The sequence below is a fragment of the Myiozetetes cayanensis genome, unplaced genomic scaffold, assembly GCF_022539395.1.
Source record: "Myiozetetes cayanensis isolate MyiCay16 unplaced genomic scaffold, myiCay2020 scf2-11, whole genome shotgun sequence".
In the NCBI taxonomy this organism is placed as follows: Eukaryota; Metazoa; Chordata; class Aves; order Passeriformes; family Tyrannidae; genus Myiozetetes; species Myiozetetes cayanensis.
The window spans coordinates 75376642-75384955 of record NW_026087411.1 but is presented as its reverse complement, the minus strand read 5'-3'; the positions used below and the strand labels follow the sequence as shown (position 1 = coordinate 75384955).

Here is an 8314-nt window from a genome sequence, read left to right as displayed (position 1 = left end):
GTAGGTAAGTCCAAAATGGTGGTCCTGAAAGCCACCACTCAACTGCTGCTTAATATTTCATTCTTTCTTTTCATGTACTCCTTGTTTAAGAGGGTGAGTAAGAAGCATAGCACACATATCTTCCTCAATACAATCATAATCCCAAAAGCAGCTTAGGGGTTTCAAGACCTTGGTATCTAATGTAGGGATTTTATTTCTACTAATTTGTCAATGACAAGAAGAGGACTTATAAACAATGCACTAAGGATCCTCCTCTTGCTCTTTGTCAAAAATGAGCTCAACATATTTAACTTAAACTTTACATAAATGTTAACTGTCAGTTTGTGAATACATCAAATATTCCATTCAGTGTTTGATTTGTTGGGGTGTGGGTGTTTCTTTGTTACATCATCTCTTTGGTTTTTTGTAGTGTTGAAAAAAATACATGTTATGTTCTAGTCTAGCATACCTGTTAAAAATCCTCGAGTTACAGAAATGCAGCTCCAAATACATACATACAAACATACATACATACATACAAACATAACTAGTCCCTTACCTACCAGATGGAGTGACAATCAGTGTACCTAAATCTGATCTCTTCTCAAGACACAACCAGTCTTGTTGCCACGTGGAGTAAGCAGTCTGTCTAGTATTTGGTGTATGATGCACTGTTTCTTATCTTTCATCATGATCCAAGTGATGATACTACAGACCACCATGCATGCAGCCTAACCAGTCCAAAAAACTGCCGAGGAAGCAAACATGGATCTTTCAGAAAACTGTAGTCCAAATTTCTGATTTGTTAGGCAACTATGCAGAGATGTGTTATAGTGGCTTTTACATTATTCAGCAACTTCCATGGCTAGTCAATGTCAAGAATGGAAAAAACACAAAACATATATATTACAACAAGCATGTTCCTTATCCCTACTGGTATTTTCACAGCATCCAAAACAAGCAAATTTGCATACATGTGGAACTTGAATTCACTGTCTGTCACCAGTTAGTTGATGGATTAAAAAGTTTATCCTATTAGGAAAAACAGATTTTTGTTAGGAAACTGTCTATTCCAGGTTTCAACTGCCCCTTAACTATGGAGTTAAGCAGTGGGAAGTCAACCTGTGAGCGTTCAGTTGCACTGTGTTGAGTGAATCTTTGAACTGGCATGGCTACACTTCTGCTAACCAATATGACTAGAGAGTTCTTCCTCCACTGACTTAAGGGCACCAGTCATGCACATGAAAATAACAGGCTGTCAGAAACTAAGGTCTCCATATTGCATAAGTACCACTGTGAGTGGACTTATCTCTTCAGTGAGTGTGTGGAGTAGAATATCTTCTGTTTCCAGCGCACAAATGCTGGCGAGGTGTAGGGCGCTCAGTTCAAACACCGAGGTGCTGCAGTAAGCTGCAACCTCGTATCACTGGTATCTACAGAACATACTTCTCTTGGGAATCTACCTAGCTCTTCCTGGCACTCTTTGTGGATTCATGCTCTGACAACATGAAGCCATACAGGACCTTCAGTAATGCTCTAAGAAACACAGAGAACTGTTGGAACACACACTGAGAAAGATGAAAGGCTGGTAGCATTTGCAGAAACAAAATGTAGTAAACTTCAAACTGTAAGTGCTGGGTGTAGCAGCCTACAATAACTGATATCTGCAGGTGCTTTTGCGTGGGGAAAGACTGGAAGTCCTTGATCATATAAGGAATCAATTATTCTCAAAGTGGTACCTGGAAAATTAATAGTCCTAGGTTGAAGAAGACTACACATGCTCATATTTCTGTCACATGCTGTGTTTCTAATGTGTACCTGCTAGCTCTTCTTATTCTGCTCATCTTCAGAGGTTAGAAACTTACAGGGTGTTATGATTAAACAGTTAATTTTTTTTTAACTGTGTGAGGAAGGAATTGCTGGTGTGCAGAATTAGCACAGTGAGGTCCGCTCTGTCAGCTGTAGCTGTGGAAGGGATAATAGAAAGTCCTTTGGTTCTGCAGACAGGCTAAACTCGGTAAGTTACTTATATGAGCTCTCCTTCTCTCTAACACCTGCATCCTCCCTCTTATGAGGAGGAAGACTGGTTGTCTAATTGTCCCAGAATTAAAAATGGAGCAAACATTCCATCATTCTTTCAGATCTTCACTACTGTGCTACTTTCCATTGTAGAAAGGAACTGAATGTAAGAAAAAGCTGAAGAAAGAGTAATCTAAAGACACCATGGAACTTTAACCTCAATGGTTTTGAAAACAAAGGCATATAAAGTGCTATAAGCAAAGGCCTACGCTTTTGTTAGCGAAGTGACAATACCAAGGTTTGCTCCAGGCTCCATAAAGCATTTTATATATACAAGGTCATCTATCACATTGGAAAAAGCCCTGCAGGAGTGCATGGTTTCTCTCCCTCCTCCTCACCTCAGGCTCTCGTTCTTCTTTTGCCAGCCATGCCATGATCCCTTTTGTGAGTTCATGGAAGTTTTCATACATCAGAGCCTTCAGTCTGATGCTCTCACAGCAGCCACATGCTAAATGGAGAAACTGCATTTCAGAGTACTGGCAGTAAAATATGTTTCCTTGATGTTAGAAATACACCTCCTACTTCACAGAAATAAAAGCTGTGGGTTGTCACTTCTAATGTGCCAGACTATTTTATTTCAACGGTTGAGAAGTGGAAATGATTTTGTTTAAAGCAGCTTCAGGCTGAGCCATGCTCAGCTGTTCTTTTGGAGTAGGGGGGGGATCCAGGAGAAGGAAATAGAGGAATAAGAAAATTGTTAATTTTCAGTGGTCAGCAATTTACTTACCAATAGTACTACCTGGGTTGCTTAGAGAACTGTTTTATTAGTTTCTTATCTAACCTCCACTTCCTTTTTTCCTTTCTGTAAATGTTCAGGGTTGCATCCAGGGCTGTATTCAGAACATACATAGCAGAGGAAGCATTGCAAGGTTCAAGCAGGACCTTACACTCCCTCCTACCTGTCAGGAAGCTTCTTTCCTCCAGTAGGAAATGTCATCTCATGTGACTAAATCTGTTCCAAATGAAAGAACCAGGTCAAAGCAGTAACCTAGACAACTCCAATGTTACAGCTAACACTACTATTTATATATCTTCTACTGACAAGGGAATAGTTACTCCCTTACCTATTTTATTTGGGTTCTTTTTTGCCCACTGGGCTTCTTTTAAGCAGGTGCTGTCATGCGGTTGGTGTTTGTCAGCTCCATCAATAAGCAGAAAACTGGAAACACTTAAAGGTTTTCTTCTAGCTCCATCTGCAACGAGAATAGAGTATGGAGTTGCAGCTATTATTTTTTTCTTCCTTTTTTAATGTTGGACCTTTATTCTGTTTGTTTCCTTTAGATGTTTGTGGTACTGACATGTAACCTGGAAAATGCTCAGCTGAGCAAACTGCTCAGAACATAGTGTTATGTTTGATGTTTTTATGTTTTCAATCAAAACAGTGGTGCTGGGTATACTTTCAAATGTAACTACGAATTGACTGTATTTATCTGGCTGATTTTCAGAACGTTGAGGTAACATGCACCAGTACAGCAGGTTTACATTCAGCTTTGCAAATCAGGAGGAGCACTGCAAGAGAAAATGTTGGGTTAATTATGGATGAGTTGTAAAGAGCCTCTGAACAGAAGGCTTACAGAAACATTGATTGCACATGATCAGAGATTGCTGTAACTTGTGGTTATGTGGGAAATGCACCATAAAGCACCATAAAATCAAATCTTGCAAAAACATACAGGAATCTGAACTGAAATTTTTTTAGTACGGGTATCTGAGTGATACATGATCCTGATGCAGTGACTGTTAATCACTTTAGATGTTTTCCAAAAACTAGAAGAAAAAAATACTTCCTAGTGTGACTGGAACCATGAGGCACTGCAGTTTCATAGAGGTTCCAGTGGCAGGAGTTTTGAATTTACTTTTCCTTCATGGTATCAGAAGGAGTAACATAAAATTTTGTATTTATGTTTGAAAGCAGTCTCAGTTTTAAGTTCAAGCCAGCTGTACCCTGAAGCTGAAACATGGCCATGTTTTGGCAGCAGGGAAGACTGCCATATGTTGCAGTGATAAAGAAATTACACTGATGCCAATCTCTAAAGTCAGTCTTCTAAAAAAATATATAAGGGAGTATATTTGTGGCAATATAAGCTATTATAGAGAAAGAGAGTAAAAGAGCTTGACAATCCTTTATTTAAGGTAATTTTTCTGTCTCTTTAACAGTCACACCCTTTGTAAATGCTGCAAGCTGCAATTCACTATTGTTCTTGAGAGAAGTTGTATATCATACATAAATCCATTGCATTTCCCTGTTGCACAGAATTGCTTGCTCCCTAGCTCCCAGCTTTCAATAGCCATAGGACAATTCCATTCTTCAAATAAGTTCTTACTTATTGACTGGCTTTTAGTGAGCACATACTGAAAATAGATAAGAAGATCTTTTTTAGGAGTCATTCAGTCAGGCCTCTAAATGAGAGTATGGTTCTGGAGATCCTGGACTTGGCTGGCAGCAACATGACATACTCTTTCCTCTTTTAAGGTCAGTATGGGGTATTGGTTTGTAGCTCTCATGGGTGAGCTCTGATGCTTTTAAAATTGGCAATTAGCTTGTTTAAGTGCTAGCAGTATGTCAAGGATCTTTGAACACAACTACTTGTATTCTTGATATGCATATAATAAAGTGCATTGTAGGATCTATTCTTACAGCACCGTAGTTCCAAACTACATCTACTGCAATTTAATGCAGAACAAAATATCCAGTACAAAATATGGACCTCAATCATAAACTTTCTGTTTCCTATTATAAACACTGAAGCTGCTGCTTCTCATCACTGAAGAAGGACTGCTACTGATCCATAAAGCTGACTCTCCAGCAGTTTTAAATTCTCTCCATTTACCAGTATCCTGAGATGTGTTTGTTAGATTGCCAAGAAGTTACTGAGAACAGACTATGGATTCCACCAGCATCTTTTATGTCCATAAAAGATATGGACATAAACCACCATTTATGTCCTTGAGCTCTTGAAAGAACTTATCCAGAGATGCAATAACTTTGTTTTGAAGCAGAAGTTTTACTATTGACTAGGCCAATAGTTTCCGGGTGTACATTTTCTTGCCCAGCAGTGATGGTAGTCTTCAAACTTCTTTTTTTTTGACAGTATTTAAGCTAAGTTCTTCTGTATATCTCCTGTGCCAACAGGTTCAGCTGGCTTTGCACTGAGGACAGCAATTCATTTGCATTCTTTGTATATACACACTTTGCCATTTCCGCTTTGTCTCTTAAATTCTCATGGTATTTTGCAGCTGAGAAAAAACACTGGCTGTTTCTTTCTGTAGTTTTTTTCAGAATGAGACAGAGATCTCCTAAGAAGGCATTAATTTATTTTTATGGCACTTCATCTCATCAGCCACAGCAGAAAATTTCCTTGTGTTATTCTGAAATGAACACTTTAGTTCCAGGAAAATTTCTACCATTGGTGTCAAGATATTTAATGCTCCTCCTAATCCATATATATGCTCCTCAGTCAACCTGAACAGCTCAGCTTTACTAGCAAATGGCACAGTCATATTTTGTTTATGTTTACACACAGTTAAGAAAGTTCAGTGATCAGCAATTTTTTAACAGAGGTAGAAGACCCTGGTACAACTAATGCAAATACATTATCTGCTGAAAAACAGATAGATATGAGGCCATCTATAAAATATACATAAGATATAAACCTCTGTTGCTGCTTCAGACAGTTCTCACTAACTGAATCTTGTATTTTACTGACCAGAACATTAATTTCTCCTGAAAATGCATAGCATTGTGTCAATCACCAGTTTTCTTATGATACAGTTTTACATGGATACATCATTTGTATTAGCAGACCAAATGGCTAGCTGCATCATGAAGTTTTTCTTTGGTGTATTCAAAATTGAAATCACTTTTTTTTTTTTCTCAACCAGAGGAATCTTGGTTTCTTGCAGATCTGTCTGTGATTTTTTTTCAGTAATTCCTCCTTGATCTGCAGATCTGTTTTCATTGTTTCATTACTTTTATTAATTGTGAATGGTTCAGTGATTGTTTTCACTTCTTTTTCCATGGTGCTCATTATGTCAATATATTCTGCAACTTGTTCTTCGCAAACTGTCAGTTTTCCTTGAAGGGCTTCATGAATTTTCAATGAAAATGTAGGTTCTGTTTTCCTCTTGTGAAGCAGTGAGGTCTCCCTTTAACTGCTCAGTCTCTTCAGTATCTTCCTTAATAATAGCCCTTTTGGCAGCTGCTGGTTAACTTCAGGTTTCATTGTGTTCTTTGCTCTGTAAGAATACTCCACTGTGCTCAATTTTTCCTCAGGATTTATAGATGTGGGAGAAACTGTTGCTGTTACTGACATTCTTTGTTGTTCTCCAAGAGAGTCTTGAAGGATTCTATTAAGATTCTCCATGTCTTCTTCCACAGGAGGAGTAATAACTCTTTCATGGGTCAGAACAGATTACTTGGTATTTCCAGCTTCACAAGCTCTTTTATCAACTGCCCCAAACTGTAGTGGTTTTACTTCTTGCAAGTTTATATTCCCAATTCTAACAAGCTGTTGGTCATCTGCTCACGCTACTTTCAAATGGATGATAATGGAAAATAGTAGGATCAAGTGGAATATGATTCATGTAAGTAACTGCAGCAGTTCTTTTTGCTGCACCTTTTTCCAAGATTTGATAGACTTAATTTTTGTTGTGTACAGCTATTTCTTCTAAGCCTTTCCTATTTACATCTTATGGGTCTTGTTTATGGGATCATCAAAACATCTGCAGCACTGGGATTAGGATTCAGAAGTTCAAAAAGCTCTTCATTATATATTTTCAAAAGAGGAAATTTTACAAAGAAGAATAAAAATCAGTTTCAATCTCTGTGACTTTTTCTAATATTCAATACAATGTATTGCTAAACTCTTTTCAGTGGTGCCCAGCAACAGAGTGAGGAGCAGTAACCATAAATTAAAACACAAGAAGTTCCACCTCAACATGAGGAAGAACTTCTTTACATTGATGGTGGCAGAGCACTAGAATAGGCTGCCTGGAGAGGTCATGGAGTCTTCTTCTCTGGAGACATTCAAAACCCAGCCAAACATGTTCCTGTGTAACCTGCTCTAGGTGACCCTGCCTTGGCAGGAGGAGAGGACTGGATGACCTCCAGAGGTCCCTTCCAACCTTAACGATTCTGTGATTCTTTGATTCTGCATACCTGGAAGAAAATCCTCTTCCCAAGCATGTTCTTCATTGGGGCTTTCCTTAAATTGTGAAGATCTTTCCAATATCAGTTTGGCCATAAATGATCACTGTACAGCTGTACCTATAATAACTTCACCCAAAATGTGACTACACTCCTGTACATATCAGTTGTCCACCACTCCTCCAGTGCATACTCTATAGTTTCTTTTCTTGCTTGAAAGTCTACAGTCTACAAAACAGTCACTTGTTTTAAATCCTAAAGTATTTAAAAGCCTCCACCACACCACCACCTAGATGTTCTTGCCCTTTGCATTCTTCATGTAACCACTTCCCTGAAGTGCAGGACAGACATGCTGGGTCTCAGGGCCAATCTGCCAGGGAAAGAGGCAAAGCACTGACTGCCCCATAATGCTTTTTCAGACACTTGAGCTCCAGCCAACTGCCCTCTGCTCACGTTCTGCTCACCTCAGCCACCAGCACTGTGCTTCTTGCAGTGCTGCACTCAGGCTCCTGCCAAGCTCCTAGTTACAGTAGCTCTGAAGTGTCTTCGGGAGACTCTGTTCACTGCTTACCTTGTCATGTCCACACACTACCCAGTACAGAAAGGTGTGGATATGTTTAAGCTAACACTGATCAAAATAGCCCTGGAATGAAAGATACTGTAGCCACAACAATTTTGTGTTGCGTGTAAGTTAAATGGCCCTGGTACGAAGCATTGGCCTTGTCTTTCTGACTCTGTTTTGGAACAGAAATGGGCCTCTGCCTGGTATTGCACTGCGTCAGCACCAGCCTGCTTGACACTTGACTTGGGGAAGCTTTGCATTGCTATCCAAAACACTCCATATACCGCATCTGGCACCACACACTCTCTGAACCAATTTTCCAGTTTAGCTGTCTGCTCTGCAGATGAGGAATTGGGCTATTCCTAGATGCAGTCCATAGATACCTTCAGCAGGGCAGCTCATATCAGTAAATAGGCTTAACTGAAGGCCCACGTGCTGAAAAATGTCTTAGGGAATTGTCATATGAGAAAGGCTTGAACTCCTCTGATGTATAATTTAACAAGGAGGTATGTAGGAGATGGAGGCAGAGATTTTTGGCATCTACTGTT

General features: G+C 39.3%; 1 pseudogene; it reads right to left on the bottom strand.

Annotated features, from left to right (window-relative positions):
* Positions 1 to 4962: 4962 nt before the first annotated feature.
* LOC126640146 (kinesin-like protein KIF11) lies at positions 4963 to 7301 on the bottom strand (annotated as a pseudogene).
* Positions 7302 to 8314: the final 1013 nt, after the last annotated feature.